At 48.0% G+C, this 19,144-nt stretch overlaps 1 protein-coding gene and 1 long non-coding RNA gene across 7 annotated transcripts in view; one reads left to right on the forward strand and one right to left on the reverse strand.

Moving 5' to 3' along the window:
• Positions 1–19,144, reverse strand: part of LOC147735029 (membrane-spanning 4-domains subfamily A member 4A-like) — a 316,483-nt gene that overhangs the window by 249,574 nt on the left and 47,765 nt on the right. For 2 of the 6 annotated variants that reach the window (XM_086953128.1, XM_086953125.1), the window contains exon 2: positions 9,943–10,083. The exons of 3 other annotated variants lie outside the window; for them this stretch is intronic. The gene's annotated coding sequence lies outside the window, so the exon portion shown is untranslated. Of the gene's footprint in view, positions 1–9,942; positions 10,084–14,223; positions 14,486–19,144 lie in introns of those variants that run through there. One more of the 6 variants, XM_086953126.1, reaches the window with a different exon arrangement.
• LOC147735030 (uncharacterized) overlaps positions 1–19,144 on the forward strand; it is a 67,518-nt gene that overhangs the window by 35,718 nt on the left and 12,656 nt on the right. The window lies entirely within an intron of this gene.

The following is a 19,144-nucleotide window of genomic DNA, read 5'->3' on the forward strand; positions in this document are numbered from 1 at the left end:
AAACATTCATGTTGGGATTCACGTGTGGGTAACATTCCTTATAAGAAATGTTCTAACATAAATTTTATAACAATAAAATTATATGCTAATTATTAAATTAAATTCACAATTAAAGTCCATGTTGTGCTTTCACAGTAGACACTTTTCATCAAGGACCTTTTTATATAACGTTTACGTTATACTTCGTTCGACGGGCTGAGTGCCCTATGTCCCACACATTTCCCTTGATTATGCGTTTTGGCCTATATAATGTTCCTTCACACAGGATTTTACATAAAGTCAATGATCAGTGTTTTTCAGAGGTGTACATGCATCTCCTCGTCTGCGTTCAACCCTCTTGGCTGTCTTGTTTTGAACTTAATTATAAGTTTAGACTCCAAACGTCTCAATTTCAGAAGTCTGTCTCCCCCTCTTTCCTGGGTAGGGATGGATGCTAGACCCAAATATCTTATATCTTCCCAGGTTTTGCCAGTGTGTGTTTTCAGATGTTTCGCCATGGCATAGTTGTTGTCATTGTTTTGTATTGCCCGAATGTGTTCTAAAATTCTCTTCTTGAGAGGACATTTGGTACTCCCAATGTATTCTTTTCCACATTGGCACCTGAGCATGTATACAACAAAGGAGGACTCGCACGTTATTTTTGTTCTGATTATGAAGTCTTTGCCTGAGGGGTCTGTGATGGATGTTGAATTTTGACCTATTCTGCATGCTTTGCATGTTTTGCATTTGGTAAATCCAATGTTTCTTTTCTGTAGCCAGTCTTTTTGTTTCGTCAGTGAGAAATGGCTGTTTACCAAATGGTCCGAGAGATTTGGCGCTCTCCGATATGTTACTAGAGGGCCAGTTCCAATGTCATTTCCAATGTCCAGATCCTTCATTAAAATATGCCAATATTTTGCCAGGATTTTTTGAATTTTATAACTTTCTTTGTAATATGTTGCAATCATTCTCGGTTTTTCTTCATGCTCTGTTGTTTGTTTATTTTCTTCAGGTTGTTCAATTTCAAGTAGCACTTTGGCACTTTGGGTGAGGTTCATAGACGACCTGTTTCTCTTGTGGAAGGGAAGCACATCGGAGTTCAAAACCTTCTTTGATGTCCTCAATGAAAATGATGTTGGCTTAAAGTTTACGTATAACATAAGCCAGAAAGAAATTGAGTTCTTGGACATCAAAGTTTTTGTACATAACAACAAAATTGAGACAACTACCCACAGAAAGAAAACGGCAACAAACAGAATCCTGCACGGTTTAAGTTTCCATCCCCAAAAATTGGTTAAAAGCATACCCTACGGGGAGTTTCTCCGTATGAGAAGAAATTGCTCAACAGAAGAGGAATTGGAAGAAAAATTTGATGACACGAGAAAAAGATTTCTTGAAAGGGGTTATAAACACAGAGATATAACCACTGGGGAAGAAAAAGCCAAATGTAAAACAAGATTGGAAACACTAAATTTGGAAAAACCTAAAGAATCAGAAGAAATTGAACAACCTGAAGAAAATAAACAAACAACAGAGCATGAAGAAAAACCGAGAATGATTGCAACATATAACAAAGAAAGTTATAAAATTCAAAAAATCCTGGCAAAATATTGGCATATTTTAATGAAGGATCCGGACATTGGAAATGACATTGGAACTGGCCCTCTAGTAACATATCGGAGAGCGCCAAATCTCTCGGACCATTTGGTAAACAGCCATTTCTCACTGACGAAACAAAAAGACTGGCTACAGAAAAGAAACATTGGATTTACCAAATGCAAAACATGCAAAGCATGCAGAATAGGTCAAAATGCAACATCCATCACAGACCCCTCAGGCAAAGACTTCATAATCAGAACAAAAATAACGTGCGAGTCCTCCTTTGTTGTATACATGCTCAGGTGCCAATGTGGAAAAGAATACATTGGGAGTACCAAATGTCCTCTCAAGAAGAGAATTTTAGAACACATTCGGGCAATACAAAACAATGACAACAACTATGCCATGGCGAAACATCTGAAAACACACACTGGCAAAACCTGGGAAGATATAAGATATTTGGGTCTAGCATCCATCCCTACCCAGGAAAGAGGGGGAGACAGACTTCTGAAATTGAGACGTTTGGTGTCTAAACTTATCATTAAGTTCAAAACAAGACAGCCAAGAGGGTTGAACGCAGACGAGGAGATGCATGTACACCTCTGAAAAACACTGATCATTGACTTTATGTAAAATCCTGTGTGAAGGAACATTATATAGGCCAAAACGCATAATCAAGGGAAATGTGTGGGACATAGGGCACTCAGCCCGTCGAACGAAGTATAACGTAAACGTTATATAAAAAGGTCCTTGATGAAAAGTGTCTACTGTGAAAGCACAACATGGACTTTAATTGTGAATTTAATTTAATAATTAGCATATAATTTTATTGTTATAAAATTTATGTTAGAACATTTCTTATAAGGAATGTTACCCACACGTGAATCCCAACATGAATGTTTTGTTTGATATTGAAAAACACACGTTTAATGTATAAACTACAAGGCCCACAATTCCTCATTCTTGTAAAACTGAGTGAATAGTATAAATGGTGGAAAGTGAAAAGGGACTCTTGTAGAACACTGCCGTGACCAAGAACGTTAGTTCGAAACGCGTAGGAGTTTTTGCAAAGAGACCTAAAATAAACTATCGTGTTCAAGAGGAGTGCCGCGTCCTTGCCTTTTGTTTACAAAATTACCTAGGAGACACGTTCCCGGTCTCCAAACGCGTGCACCAACCAATGGAGTTCCCTCTGCTACGGGGATATTTGTGAGGAATATATATATATATATATATATATATATGTTTTAACAAATACAATTTTATTATTGTTTCATAACTTAAATTAATTATTTAATAATTGTAAGGTTATTTAGGTATTAAGTATATTTAAGTTATTTATTTTTTTAATTTTACATTATTTTTAGGAAATTCAATATTTTTACAAAGTATATATTATTAAATGATATTTTGGAGTCGATATTTTTGTACTTACCTCTTTGGAGATAGGATTTCGATATTTTGTCTGTCGATATTTTGGCCTCGATATTTTTAGTAGTCTATATTTTGTCCCTCGATATTATGTCAGTGATCCGCTTCCAAGAGGATGCGCTCAGATGTATCACCTCTTTCCTCACCGGAAGAACCCAGAACATCCATCTCCCACCTTTTACCTCTGAGCCCAAGAAGATCACCTGTAGTGTACCTCAGCCCCACGCTCTTCAAAGCATATATGACCTCGCTGGCCAACATCGTCAGATCCCACGGTCTAACCAACTTCCAGAGATGCATGACAAATGAATGGATGAAGAACAACTGCCTGCAGCTGAACACAGACAAGACAAAAGTACTGGTCTTTGGCAACAGCAGCAACACATGGAACAATTCATGGTGACCATCAGACCTAGGACCCGCATTCACTCCCTTCAACTACCCCAGAAACCTCGGAATCATCATTGACAACAAGCTCACTTTGAAATCACAGATCAGTGACATCTCCTCAGCCTGCTACCTCACTCTACGCATGCTACGTAAGATCTTGAGGAAGCGACCTCAGCCCTACCCGATGAACCCACATCACACACCACCTCAGGAAACTCAACTGGCTCCCTGTACGCCAGAGAGGCCAATCTAGCTGCTGGCCCATGCACACAAGACTCTACACAACCAATGACATTAACCAACCATTTGAAAGACTACTATCTGCCTCCCTTTCACTTGCTGAAACACCCTGCATCTGCCAAAGCAGAAGTGGAGGAAGCTCCTTCTCCCACATCGCAGAATAGACCGGACACAGCCTCCCCACGCAGCTCGGGACCATCACGTCACTTCTGGAAGTCGAATGGCCCTCACGACCTGGCTGTTCGAATAAGCCTTCATGGCTTGCAAGCATCTGGATACCCTATCGAGTGATTAGTTGCGCGCTTAATAAATCCTGATTGATTGATCAACACATCTTAAATCTGCACCTGCGCGAACTGCATGTGAACTCCTGCTGCTCTTGATAGTATACCATTTAGCCAATTAGAAGGCAGTCACAAACAACCCTCTTGAACTTGAATGCTGCATCAGCCTATTTAACTCTCCCATAAAAGGAGCTCAGGGGTGTTTGTTAACCAGGTCCAAAAGATTTCTTTTAATAATATTTTTTTTGGAGATGTGTTGATAATCATAGTAAGAACATTAAAAAGACAATCACAAATATGTAATACAAAACACTCTATCAATTAGATCCTCATTTCTATTCTAACACCAAGCTGTCCCTTCACAATATTAGTTCTTAGTAACTCATTATTTAAAGACAGAAAAAAGAAAATAAATGTTTAGAAAATGGTGAACAGAAGGGGGACGCACACACGGAAGGGAAAAATGAAGGTATAAAGCTATCTCCAAACAGAACATTACACCATGAAGGTATATACCTGCATAAAATGAATTAATTCTGTGCTAGAGTTTTTTTTTCAATAACAACATGGCAGCCTTAGCTTGATTCATGTGAGCAGCATAAGTACAGCAAATAATATCTAGAGTAGAGGGTTAGCATTGGCTGCAGCACTGGTATGTGCTGACACAAAAAGAGCAGGAAACAGAAGCAGAAAAGACAAAGGGCCTAATTACGATGTCGGTCAGACGAGGATCTGACCAACACCATTGCGGAACGGAGCCATCCGTTGCAGTCAGAAATATCCATTTTACAATTGCAGCTTGTGCGGCATGTGTACTCTGGGTCAGGTAGCTGGCTGGCGCTCCATCATGGTCGGGCTGAACTTTGACTCTGCCCCGCTCCAGCGCGACCTAAAGTAACCTTTTTAGCGTTACTTGCTCCTAAGAGCTTTACTGCATTTATTCTTTTAAAATTCATTGTGAATGACAACGCACTTTGGACCCGATTCACAGAATGAACTTAAGACTCAATCTTAAACTTACTACTATTTTGGTATTCACAGAATGCACTTACTACTTTTGGCATTCACAGAATGCACTTACTACTTTTGGTAGTCACAGAATGCACTTATTTCTTTTGAAATTCACTGAATTTAGGCTTTTGTCTTAAGTTTCTCTTAAGACAAACTTAAGACAGACTTAAGACAGACTTAAGTTAGGATTTTTTCTTAAGTCTGTCTTAAGGCTGTCTTAAGTTTGTCTTAAGTCTGTATTAAGTCTGTCTTAAGACAAAATCCTAACTTCTGTGAATACCAAAAGTAGTAAGTTCATTCTGTGAATGCCAAAAGTACTAAGTGCATTCTGTGAATACCAAAGTAGTAGTAAGTTCAATCAATCAATCAGTGACACTTATAAAGCGCGCTACATACCCGTGGGGTCTCAAGGCGCTGGGGGGGGGGGAGCCGCTACTGCTCGAACAGCCAGGTCTTCAGCTTCTTCCTGAAGGAGAGGTGGTCTTGGGTCAGGCGCAGGTCGGTCGGGAGGGAGTTCCAGGTCTTGGCGGCCAGGTGGGAGAAGGACCTTCCTCCTGTAGTCGCTCTTCGGATGCGGGGGACGGCGGCGAGGGCGTGGTTGGCTGATCGGAGGTGGCGTTTGGGAGCGTAGAAGTTGACTCGGCTGTTGAGGTAGCTCGGGCCTTGGTCGTGTAGGGCTTTGTGTGCGTGGGTGAGGAGGCGGAAGGTGATTCTTTTGTTGACGGGGAGCCAGTGAAGGTCTCGCAGATGTCCGGAGATGTGGCTGGTTCGTGGGATGTCGAGGATGAGTCTGGCTGAGGCGTTCTGGATCCGCTGGAGTCTCTTCTGGAGCTTGGCGGTGGTCCCGGCGTAGAGGGCGTTGCCGTAGTCCAGTCGGCTGGTGACAAGGGCCTGGGTGACGGTCTTCCTGGTCTCGGTGGGGATCCACCAGAAGATCTTCCGTAGCATGCGTAGGATGTTGAAGCATGCCGAGGAGACGTTGTTGACTTGCCTGGTCATGGAGAGGGAGGAGTCCAGGATGAAGCCCAGGTTGCGTGCATGGTCTGTCGGTTTGGGTGCGGTGCCCAGGGCGGGAGGCCACCAGGAGTCGTCCCAGGCGGAGGGAGAGGAGCCCAGGATGAGGACCTCCGTCTTGTCCGAGTTCAGTTTCAGGCGGCTGGTCGTCATCCACTCGGCTACCTCTTTCATCCCTTCGTGCAGGTTGGCTCTGGCGGCGGCGGGGTCGTTGGTCAGGGAGAGGATCAGCTGGGTGTCGTCGGCGTAGGAGATTATGCTGAGGTTGTGTTTGCGTACGATGGCCGCGAGGGGGCTCATGTAGACGTTGAAGAGGGTGGGGCTCAGAGATGATCCTTGGGGGACGCCGCAGATGACTTCGGTGGCCTCTGACTTGTACGGTGGTAGGCGGACTCTCTGTGTTCTCCCGTCGAGGAAGGAGGTGATCCACTCCAGCGCCTTGTCCTGGATTCCGAGGTTGCTGAGGCGCCGTACTAGGGTGCGGTGGCAGACCGTGTCGAATGCCGCGGAGAGGTCTAGGAGGATGAGGGCCGCTGTTTCTCCATTGTCCATCAGGGCTCGGATGTCGTCGGTGGCGGCGATGAGGGCGGTCTCGGTGCTGTGGTTGGCTCGGAAGCCGGACTGTGAGGGGTCGAGGGATCCGTTCGTCTCGAGGAAAGCGGCCATCTGCTTGTTGACGGTCTTCTCGATGACTTTGGCTGGAAATGGGAGGAGCGAGATGGGGCGGTAATTCTTGAGGTCGGTGGGGTCCGCTGTTGGTTTCTTGAGTAGGGCGCTGAGTTCGGCGTGTTTCCAGCTCTCGGGGAAGATGGTGGTGTCGAGGGATGTGTTGATGATGTCTCGCAGGTGGGGTGCGATGACAGCGTCGGCTTTGTTGAAGACGTGGTGAGGGCAGGGGTCGGTCGGTGATCCGGAGTGGATGGAGTTCATCGTGCGGATGGTGTCTTCGGTGCTGATCGGGGTCCAGGCGCGGAGGGTGGTGGTGGGGGGTGGTTGTTCGGTCATGGTGTGCGTTGGTTGGTTGTTGAAGCTGTTGTGTATGTCCGCGATCTTGTTGTGGAAGTATGAAGCCAGGGAGTTGCAGAGGTCTTGCGATGGGGTGATGTCGTTGTTTCCTGCGCTGGGGTTGGAAAGCTCTTTGACGATGTTGAAGAGTTCCTTGCAGTTGTGTGCGTTGTTGTCCAACCGGTCCTTGAATGCTGTTTTCTTGGCGGCGCGGATCAGCTGGTGGTGTTTCCGGGTGGCAAGTTTGAAGGAGGTCCTGTTGTCCGGTGTCGGTTCCCTTCTCCAGACTTTCTCGAGGGCTCGGCAGTTCTTCTTGGAGCTCTTGAGTTCGTCGGTGAACCATGGGGCTTTCTTGCTGCCGGGTCTGCTGGGCGGGGTCCTCAGTGGGGCGAGTTCGTCCGCGCAGTTGCTGATCCACTTCGTGAGGTTGTCGGCGGCCTGGCTGGGGTTCGCTGAGCTGGCAGGAGGGTGCTGGCTCAGGGAGGTGGCGAGCTGGTCTGCTGTGATCTTGTTCCAGCTTCTGCGGGCGGTCTGTTGCTGGTGGTGGTGGGTCGTTGTTTTCTTGAAGGTGAAGTGGACGCAGCTGTGGTCCGTCCATTGAAGCTCTGTGGTGTGGCTGAAGTTGATGTCCATGCTGGATGAGAAGACAGCGTCGAGTGTGTGTCCGGCGAGGTGGGTGGGGGTGGACACCAGTTGCTTGAGTCCCAGGTTGGTGAGGTTGTCGAGCAGGGTGCTGGTGTTGCGGTCGTTGTTGTTCTCCAGATGGAAGTTGAGGTCTCCCAGGAGGATGTAGTCAGCGGAGGGGAGGGCATGTGGGCTGACGAAGTCGGCGATGTCCTCGCTGAATTGTGTGCGTGGTCCAGGGGGTCGGTAGATCAGGGTGCCTCTGAGGGTGGTGTTCGGGTTGGTGTGGATCTGGAAATGCAGGTGTTCGGCGGTGGTCAGGGAGTTGTCGGTGCTGGTCGTGAGACGGATGGTGCTCCTGTGGATGATGGCGATGCCTCCTCCCATCTGGTTGGCGTTTCGGTCCCTCCGGACGATCTTGTAGCCCTCTGGGATGGCGATGGCGATGTCGGGAGCTGAAGAGGCGTTCATCCAGGTCTCCGTGAGGAAGGCAACGTCTGGAGCTGTGGTGTCGAGGAGGTTCCAGAGTTCGATGGCATGTCTGTGGATGGAGCGGGTGTTGAGCAGGATGCACTTGAGGTGGGTACTGCTGGTGTTCGGCTTGGTGGGTGCTGGTGCGAGGCAGGTCCGGATGCAGGTGAACTTGCAGGCGTGGCAGCTGAAGGGTCCGTGGGTACGTCGTGGAGAGGCTTGATGGCATTCTGGGAGTCGGCCGGTGTTGAGAGCGGTGAGGGTGGCGGCGGAGTACGTCAGGCGGGTCGGTCGGGGTCTTCGTGGGCCAGGGGTCCTGGCGCTGGTCGCGATCCGGTCGCGGATGGGCGTAGACGGGCTTACCTTTGGCGCGCCTTCGGCGCACAATCGGCGCGCCCGCTGCGCGTGACCGCTGCGCGTCCGCACGGTCGCCATTTAAGGCGAAGTGCGCGTGTGGGCGGAGCAGCTGGGAGGCGGGAGCGGGGAGGGAACAGAAGAGAAAAAGGGGCGGGGCCAATGTCGGTGGCGGGAAGCGAGAGCGGAGGGCGGCGAGGTAGGCGGCCAATCAGGAAGGAAACTGGACACGGCGCAGGGGATACAAAGAAATTAACAGGCACAAATTTAGGTCAAAACAAATAAAAACGGCAAAATACGCGAGCAGACGGCAGAAACAGACAAGCACAAATTACGGGCAAAACGAGGAAAAACAGCAAAATACGCGAGCAGACGGCAGAAACAGACAAGCACAAATTTAGGGCAAAACAAGGAAAAACGGCAAAATACGCGAGCAGACGGCAGAAACAGACAAGCACAAATTTAGGGCAAAACAACTGGGAAACCAGAGGGGAGCGACCACGGCGTCAGCGAGGCAGAAGGCAGGCAGAGGGGAACACACGCAGCAGCTGGTGGCCGTGCGGCGCGGGGGTGTCCCACAAGTGGGTCACACTCACCTGCGCTGCACGGTCGCCATTTAAGGCCAAGTGCGCGGGTGGGCGGAGCAGCTGGGAGGCGGGAGCGGGGAGGGAACAGAAGAGAAAAAGGGGCGGGGCCAATGTCGGTGGCGGGAAGCGAGAGCGGAGGGCGGCGAGGTAGGCGGCCAATCAGGAAGGAAACTGGACACGGCGCAGGGGATACAAAGAAATTAACAGGCACAAATTTAGGGCAAAACAAATAAAAACGGCAAAATACGCGAGCAGACGGCAGAAACAGACAAGCACAAATTACGGGCAAAACGAGGAAAAACAGCAAAATACGCGAGCAGACGGCAGAAACAGACAAGCACAAATTTAGGGCAAAACAAGGAAAAACGGCAAAATACGCGAGCAGACGGCAGAAACAGACAAGCACAAATTTAGGGCAAAACAACTGGGAAACCAGAGGGGAGCGACCACGGCGTCAGCGAGGCAGAAGGCAGGCAGAGGGGAACACACGCAGCAGCTGGTGGCCGTGCGGCGCGGGGGTGTCCCACAAGTGGGGATTGAGTCTTAAGTTCATTCTGTGAATCGGGCCCTTTGTACTAATAGTCCTTCCTTACGTGTTTACATTCCCATTTCAGGTTTTCAAAACAAATACATAGAAGGTATTGTCATTTACAGTGCCAATATCTCAAACTATCGCAAATGCAAAACCTATTGCATTGCAAATGCTTGTTTGGCTTCGTCCCAAGGCTGCACTTTGGAACAGAAAAATGGCAGAAACATTTCACAAAAGTGTTTCTTTCATTTTTGGATCGATTTTACAAGGGAACGAATGAAGGAAAGTAGACAAAACAGAGGGTAAGAGACGTTTATTGAAGCAAGGTTTCAGAGAGAGACAGAACGAGAGGGAGTAAGAGGGAGGAGGCAGCTGACAACAGCAGAGAAGGAAAAGCAGGCACTTCGACCACTAATCTTACCTTAATAAACCTGCTGGGCACCTAAGAACTCCCACGCACAACACCAGCAGGCTGAAGGGTAGGCCAAACAGTCCTTGCCTTGACGCTCCTGAATTCTCCTCTCTCGATCTCCAGACAGACAGCACTCTGAGTTAGTCGCGCCTGTGCCAAGAGGCAAATCAAATGATTTAAAACTTTTAATAAAATGATAAAAGGCCTGCCCAATGTAAAATCATTGGTCTATTCTCTCTGGAGCCAGCAACAAGAAGCAGAGCTGTTATGAGTTGCGCATTCGCACTATAACTGATTGACGGCCCCGATTATTACAGATCCTCTGTGGGCGCAGCGGAAACCACAAATATTGTATACACAAGGGCAAATGTCGCCCAACTTTAGACAACCCACCAGGGTAGTTTATTCCTGCACAAATGGGAAAAATTACGACCATTTGTGCAGAAAACGGCTCAATCCGGCAACACTGCCGACTTTTCATGGCTTGTTAAACTACATTTCCCATAATCCGTGGGATAGTCTTCCAGGGGAGTATTTAAAGACCATAGAGAAACGAGGCGGCTGATCAAACAGGACCCGCTGAAGAAGGAGGGAGGTCAGCGGGCAAGAAGTAAGTGGATTCAATACCAACAGTAACGTCAAAAACGTCCCTTGTGGACCCATTTGAGCTAAACAGCAGAGACTTGTGACACGAGCCATGAGCAGGCATTGATTTCTTGTATACCATTCCTTTCACAGTTGTTACAGGAGAGGTATCACAATGGACCACGGAGCAGCTTCTGAAGTTATTTACCCAGCGCCTGGCCCCAAAAACAATGTGCATGAGTGATAAAGGCAGTTCCTTAACATTTTAAAATGCTTTTTTTGTACAGGATGGCGGGCTGCATAAGATGGGTTACATTCTGAGATTCATCCACATACCGTTCTCTCCAATCCAGCAATGTGCGCCGACTGATCCCCACCCCACCCCTCTGTATCCTCATCGAAATTATTCTTACATCAAGCTGCAGTTCCACTAGTCGTTACTAGATGTCCCTTACAAGTCAAATGCAAAAACATTGAAACCCTTTCATCAAGCATTTGCATTTGACTTGTGAGGGACATCTAGTAACCACCAGTTGAACTGCAGCTCTTTGTAAAGTTATTTTGATATTGGATACTACATAATATTCACTGTCCACTGCTAATCTAATCCCATAATGCTTTGCAGGGCCTTTGGTTGGGAATGTTTTTTGCCAATCACTGTGCTTGGGGTGGTCCTAAGAGGATGGGACCACCACCAAATCGTTCAATAAGATGTGCTTGTTTGTTTTCAAGGCATCTGTTTGGTGCTCCCTCTAGGGTTGGGAGGATCCCAAAATCATCCCGTCTCTCACTGCTTGCTAATTTATTAGTTCCACTTTTGTGAAAGTACTATATGCACTTTAACATTTAAAGATAGAGATACTGTGCTGCATGCCATTTGCAATTATTTTGCAATGTTTTCATATTGCAGTACACAGTGTCATCAGCTACGCTACGCAGACTATGTGTACTACGTGAAGTAGTGCTGCTATGCAAACTACGCCCAGGCTTAATTGGGAGGGTAATAATATATACACCCTGTGATACTAATCCAATACTGTGACAATAAAACTCCACTACATATGGGACACTTTAACTAGTTGTTTTTCTTTTGGTCATTAAGAAAAGAGGACAGTATAAGTTGGACACTTATGTAATGATGTTTTTGTCAAATAACCAAAGAAAGTATCAATATATGTACAGGAATGTCATGCCATCTATGTATGGTTTTATGTTTACCTTTGTGGTCATTTATGTGAATTTCTGTCTTGTATTTGTTTATTAATACACTTTTGGGGACGGGCAAGTCTACAAGAAAAAAGTTTTTCTATGTTTTAGAGTGTGTTATTTTCTTTTTTCTTTCTTATCTTATTTGAGCATTGGATGTCTTTTGGAATTTTGGTACTTATACGTTTTGCCAAAATGCAGGTACACTAGTGAGAGAAAATATATAAATTAAAAGTGAAGTGAGATTTCCAAAAACGCTAGTAAGGAGAGAAGCGAGATAATCACACAGTCTTCTCAAATAGTTGAGAAATCTGTGATGTGAGGGGTCCCTTGTGTATACTTTACATTGATTGATTCTGACCCTTACTACCTCAACAGGATATACACTCATAGCTCAACCAGCACTCCCACTGCACTGCCTATGCTTGTCGGCCCACATGACATTGCTCATATTTCACTAATACTGCATGGCTCACACAGATCAAACAAACATGGGTCACTTGGATTCACCCCGGACATCAACTGCAACCTCAAGTAACAAATTGCCCAGAAAACATAGATAGCCTAGTACCAGCTCTCTCTTCTAAAGAATGTGAAACGGTTTCTTACAAAAAGTTATTTCATAACTGCTGTTCAAGTCCTCATACTCTTGTATCTGGATGATAACGCCCTGCTCAAAGACATCCCAAATGCCATCCTGGCACACTTTAAAAGCATCCTACAAACTGCAGCATGTCTCATCTAGGGCCTCGAGAAATATGAACACCATCCTGCTGGTACTCCATGGCCTCCATCATCTCAAAACCACCTGCATCGTTTAACAAGCATTTAAATGCAATAGGTCTCACATTTACGAGAGTTTGAGCTATTGGCAGCGTAAATGACAAAACCTTTTATTTATGTGTTATTTTTAAAACAAATAAATAAAAGGCCTTCTCATTTACAATGCCAATAGCTCAAACTCTCGCAAATTTCAGACCTTTAGTATTGCAAATGCGTTTGGCGCCCGTGCTATAAAGATTTTTTTTTAAGCGATAGGAGAGATATGACAGAGCGTGGACAAAGGGATTTAAGAAAAAAGTGCTTGGAGGCTATAATTAAAGCCTACCATGTAACAACAAACGTAACAAGGGTGTCCTTATAGGAGGTTACAAAATAAGACAAAGCGGTACTATGGAGGGACTGCTAAGCCTATTGACCAATGAAAAGCCACAGTTAAACGTGGACAATGACACAAGCCAATGAAAAATATGGACGGGGAGAGTGGGCGGGGCTTCAGGTCCATACTTGAATACAGCATGCCTCCCTGAGCAGCGCATGCGTTGCCTAGGATCAACCTAAAAAGAGGGGCTGCCTCTCTGCTATGTTCACAAGGGCCTTGATATTATTGAACATTCATATCAGTTATCACAGGATGAATTGTCTCAGAAAACGTGTGATGAAAATGACTATTACCAAATGAATGGTACGCAATGTCTCGACAGCTAAAAGATGAAAGGCTGTCCAGCTTGAACTGCAACTTGTGACACACAGAGACAACAGCTCACTAATCTATCACATTAAAGCGGGGGGGAGCTCCCTTGGATGCAACGAACGAGGATGGGGTGGGGGAGACCAGCCCTTCAAAAAGCCAAGCTGGACTCACATCACCACCTCTCATCTTACCAAGGCCAGTGAAAAGGGTACCAGTGTCGATAAGTAATAACTAATGTTACTATTCAAAGTTCTTTGAAGCCCACGCCATGGTATTAAGTGCTATAAAATGAAAGTCGATAAATAACTAATCAGTCACTTGGTTAGGAGCGAGTGACTTGCAGATAATATACAAATTACAGCAGGAAATGCATGACCTCCCAACCCCCCAGCCCATACCCTCTCCCAAACTAAAGTTCGAGCCGGATGTAGGTCACCAAAATAAGGATGCACAGGGTGGCAGGCTGCCCAGGTTAAGCCAGGGCGAATAAACAGTGTTGTGACTTTACTTTGAGTCATAAATCGTTTAATTAAAAATGTGAGAGCGGTAACAATTGAGCACCAAAGGTTTATTAACGCACAGGTAGTCTAAGAATCTTCGTTTTCACAGAGCATGAAAGCAAAAGAAGAGATCTATGCTCAGATACATGGACAAGAGGTAGCCTGAAATGGCCTGGCCCACACAGACTGCACACATTCCTCGGAGCTGCGCCCCAGCACCAACCTGCTCCGATCCCAGCCCCTTCTTTGCACTCTGGCAAAGATCCTAAGTGGTGCAAATGCTGAATGTTCACTTTCTGGGGTACGGGGATCTAAACAACTTGGGGACCAATTTACAAAGGCATTTTTGTTGGTATGCATACTTTTACAGCCCACAGTTACTGTGTTTTTGGCATTCAGTTTTCAACAAAAGACTACGTAACAGGCATAAATGCATTTACTACTGTTTAATTGTGTGCCACAATAGCTTACGAATTACACAGTCGCAAACACCTTCAAATGAGCATAACAAAGCATGCCACTTACCAAGTGCAGGTGGTACATTTATTGCATGGTGGAGCTCGAGACCCCCGGGAGCAGAGGGAGGAGGTTGGGCAGAGCAGCAAATGCTACAGAAGATGGCACTTTTGTGTGTTAAGAGAACAAAAGCAAAGTAAATACCGCCTTGTATAGGGACCTTGTTTCCGTTAGAAGAGCGCAGTTCGCACTTTGTTACCATCCACAGTGGGCACCGTTGCACCTCGGGGTGAAGCCGTCCAAAGAATGAGGTTTATGTTCCACTCTGGGCCTGCGGAAGGACATGGGGAGTTCTAGTGCTGATGCGGGTCACTTAATGTATGCAGTGGTTGAAGTGGGGGGAAAAAAGAAGGGGAACTATAGGCGGAAACTACGAGGGCGGGGATAACCCAAGGATTGGATCAGTGGGCGGAGTCAGAGGTGTGGCCAGAATGTGCCAAACATCCCAATTTTTAGTCTTTGTTTGGCATTTCACCGACCAATTACAGCTTATTGTGTTATTTAATTCAACCAATGGTAATAGGAGTTACTGGCATTTAAATACATTCACAAAGTGGGATATATTTCCAATCACACAATGTCCGAAATACTCTTAAAAGTGGAATCACAGGGGCGTGGCCAAGATGGCGGGGTGAGCGGACGCTTCTTCCCGTAGCTCCTCCGGCCCGACTAGGCCCGAGCCCTTTTTCGACAGCTTTTCTCCCCCCGCTGGAGCTCAGCGGCCGTGGGACGGGGGGCGGAGACCTTGGTGCGCACACCGGTGCTAAACTTTGGCCCCGAGCGCTTCTGCAGGAGCACACTCAGGGGTCGACAAGCTGGCTGCGGAACGCCACTGAAACGAAGCGGAGCGGATCGCTAGCCGAGAGGCCTGGGTGGACCCCGGCGCCGGTGTCTGGCTGCTTGGCGCAGAATTTGCTTGCCTACTCGCATCGGCGTGTGCCCTGGCTGGTACACCGGATGATTAGCCACCGTGAGGTGCCGAGAAGAGAGACGCCTGGTGTCTGAACATGGAGGCGCTTGGGTCTGCGGCAGCAGCCTGATATACTGCGTATGCCTCGGCCCTATCACCAGTTTGGGACGGTGCTTAGGATTGAGGGCCAGGTCATTCGACCCTTCTACGTCTCGACGGGCCCGGAGGAGACTTATTTCTGGGGCCCTGACTCTCTGCACGGCCTCGGCAGTGCTGTCAGACTCGGAGGGTCTGCCCGGCTACGCCCAGCCGCCATCTTATCTCCACGGCAGCGGTGACGAAGACCTCCTACAGTGCCGTCTTGGAACAATTCCTGCACCCCTGGCCCTGAGCAGAACTCCCGTCCTAGGAGATACCACGGACCGGGTGGTCCTTGTGATGGTCAGCGGCTTGGACTTTCATTGGAGGGCGGGTCGACCTCCGCGGCAGAGCCTGACCGCCATTTTGTCCTCGGAGGTACAGAACGCGTAGTGGTCCTACTGCAACGGACTCTACCCTCGGTGGTGCCTTGCCCGTCGGTGGGGACTCAACGACACCGGGACCTGCTGCCAGTGGCTCGGGATCGCCTATTTGGTTGAGTGAAGTGCGGTGGTCCATAGTGCACAAATGTCGGGGAACCGGGGCGCGAAGAGAGGTGACCACACCCTACCGGACATGCTCAGCAGGGCCCAGCATCAGCGCGACAGGGCGCAACCATCCCCAAGCTCTTCCAGAACCACAGGAGAACCGGCTGGGGGGGAGCCCCCCGTCACAAGATCCTTCATGGAGGACCTGTTCAGCTCACTCAAGGCTGACTTTCAGACGCTAAAACAGGAGGTAGCCAGCGAAGTGCGAGAGGTCCGCAGAGAGGTGGAGGGCCTTGGTGAATGGATGAAAAACGGTAGAGGCAGCGGCTCAGCGGAGGGACGAGGAGATTGTCCATTTACAGCAAGACGTTCTCCGCCTCAGGGAACAGCATGTCGACCTCCAGGCACACAATGAAGACCTGGAGAACAGGTTGAGACGAAAAAACATTTGGGTCCGGGGTGTTCCGTCCGCAGAAGAGGGAACTGATTTGGCTGGCTACCTGAGGGACATGTTCAGGGAGATCCTGGGTGAGCCCGCGGACTTCCCGATCCGGATCGATAGGGCCCATAGAGTCGGCCGACAACGGCAGTCGACGGCGCCTCCTCTGGACATTCTGGCCTACCTCCCGGATTTCCCAGTGAAGGAACGCATAATGGCTGAGGCCCGCAAGAAACAGCCGCTGACCTTCCGTGAACGGCCTGTAGCGTTGTTTCAGGACCTGTCTGCCATCACGCTGCAGAAGCGCAGGGCCTTCAAAATCGCGACGGACTTCCTAAGAGAGAATGAAACACCTTACTCTTGGGGACATCCCTTTCGCCTAATTTTCCGCTGGAATGGCGTGCTGCACCAACTGCGCTCCTTGCAGGATGTCTGTGGTGTCCTGGGCCTCACGGCCACGGAGGAGAGTGAAGCGACGCCGGCCCGGATGTGGAACATGAGCCCATAATTCTATCGATGCCCAGGCCGCTGGCGCAAACCGCCTCTTAGTTCCCATGTTGAATAATTACCAAATAAAGAGACGGGCGCTGGAAGCAGGAATCAAGAACAGAGTTTAATTCTCATGAGGAGAGCCAGTCATTTCGGACACGAAACACGGTGTCTTTCGGGAGGTGCTCTAACAAGTGAGCTGAGACTCTTGCTTTTATACCTTACAAAACACTTGATAGTACAATCAGGACAGTATGACGCAAAAGAAAGACATCCCTATAATCCTCGTGTCAATCCTACCCCACATATGTTCACAATGGGGACCCTTGACCTGCTGATAAGAGGGGAGGGCAATCACGCAGCTGAGTGTTCCGTAGGATGTGTACGCCTGATCATAGCCCCGGGGGTGGGGTGGCTAGGATCAATAGTGGATCCTTTGAAGAGGAGTGACTTCATACAATAAGGGCAGTAAATGGTATCTCCTGGCTCAAGCGATGGCCTCGGACATGTGTGGTCAGCCGGACTCGGGGGAAGGGGTCATCAAAGAAGTGGTATTCATGCCGCGTGGACAATCGGGCGCGGAGGGAAGGCTCGTCAACAGAGGGGTATTCATGGAAGGAAAGGAGGTGTTGGTCAGGCGCGGCCGTGACTCTCAAGGACAGGGCCTTGCAGAAGAAGAAGGTTTATGACTTGCCCATGTGAGGAGAAGGGAGGGGTAGCCAGGGTGGACACAGGGACGGAGTCACACAGAGAGAGAGAGAGAGATCTGATGACCCGTACATGAGAGAGCGGGGGCAGTCAGGTGCAGCTGGGGAGGGCTACGTCAGCCAAGGCGAGGGATGCCTCTTCAAGAGGGAATGGGGGGTTTTGTGCGGGTCAAGCAGGAGAGTTGCCTTTCACAGCAGGGTCGTGCAGAGGGAGAGGGTTTCATGGTCTGTGCATGAGAGAGGGGGTTTTAAGATACGCGCAGGAGGGAAGCCGGGGATTCCAATGGGTAAAAGGCCATGGTGCCTAGAATGGCGGTACATATGCATATGGGTACGGGCTCTTACTGGCAGGGTGATACAGTCAATAATTTACAGTATTCATGGTGCTCACAGGGAGAGGAGTGGGAGAAGAAGGGGAATGAATGCTGTCTATGTACATCAATTTCTTCAACTTTCACAGTCGCCCCTTTTTACATAACAGCAGTCATTTTTGCAATTGATGTGTTTACAGGTAGACAGGCATCGTTGATGAATTAGCATTTTGTCGATACTAACATTTGGCGTATACTCATAGACAGTTGAGGTGATGGGCAGAATGCAGCACATAGGAAATTGCATTTCGTTGTGTTCCTGACAATTAAACGCACTACATAGCATAAATCTTTCTAACTTAAAAAATGTGACCAATGAACAGTTTTGACCAGGTAGTTGAGAGCGGAATTCAGTTCAATACACAAGATTTCTTCGTCACAGTGTCTTTTTATCATTGAGCCATCACTGGTAGGCTCTAGTCCGAGTACTTTCGTTGGCGGTGTTGAGCACCGGCGGTGGAGCTATAGGTCCAGCTCAGTTCTATCCTTTCGCGTTGCAGGGTGCGGTCAGTCCTCTGCTGTTAGACCACAGTCCTGTTCCCTAAATAATCCGTTTGGCGGCGCCTTATGCTCGGCACCTTTATTTCTATGGCAACACCCTATTCCCATATGGAGGCAGTTCTTCCTTTTGGCAAAAAGTCACGTGGAAAAGAGGGTGAGCATGGTTCAAATAGTCGATAGGAGAGAGAGCGAGCGGAGTTGGGTCAGAGTTCCTGGGACACACAAATGGGACCAAGGGAGCAAAGGATAACAAGCAGGCAGGCCCATCAATCGAGCCCAAAGAAGGGGGACGGAGACTCCAGGCACACGTGGGTTAGCAGACGGAGGGCCTCAAGGCGGCCCGTCATTTTTCATTTTCCACGTTGAAATTGCGTTCTCGTCCCGTATCCTGTTGCTCTGCGGCTCCACCTTTGGTCGAGGTCACACGTGTCCCAAGATCCGCAGTCGGGCTGTACGTCACATCTGACCCATCTCCTTCGGTGATCGTGAATCTTTGAATAGGTACAAGACAAGGTTTTAGAGAAATGGCAGAAGAAGATATCTACGCATGTGAATTCCTCCCTCAATTCTACGCATTTGGGAGATACGCTCATTGGTCACAGTCAGAGGTTCATTACCAAGCAGTGCATGTGTCAGCATTCCTACTGAGTTCATGGCATGTTTATTCATCGTCCTATTTATAACTCAAGTGAGGACAAATGAGATTCCCATCAACTGTGCATTACATCATAGTCAACATTACGGAGCATTTCACTTCAGGACTGGCTAACCTTTTCAAACAGGGCGGGGATGCCATCATCGAGAGTCAGGCAGAACAATATTTTCTTGATGGTCAACAGTTACTCATGGTCATCATGTTTATATTCGGGACAACAACTGGGGTCTAT

The sequence above is a fragment of the Lissotriton vulgaris genome, chromosome 1_2, assembly GCF_964263255.1.
Source record: "Lissotriton vulgaris chromosome 1_2, aLisVul1.2, whole genome shotgun sequence".
NCBI classification, from domain to species: Eukaryota; Metazoa; Chordata; class Amphibia; order Caudata; family Salamandridae; genus Lissotriton; species Lissotriton vulgaris.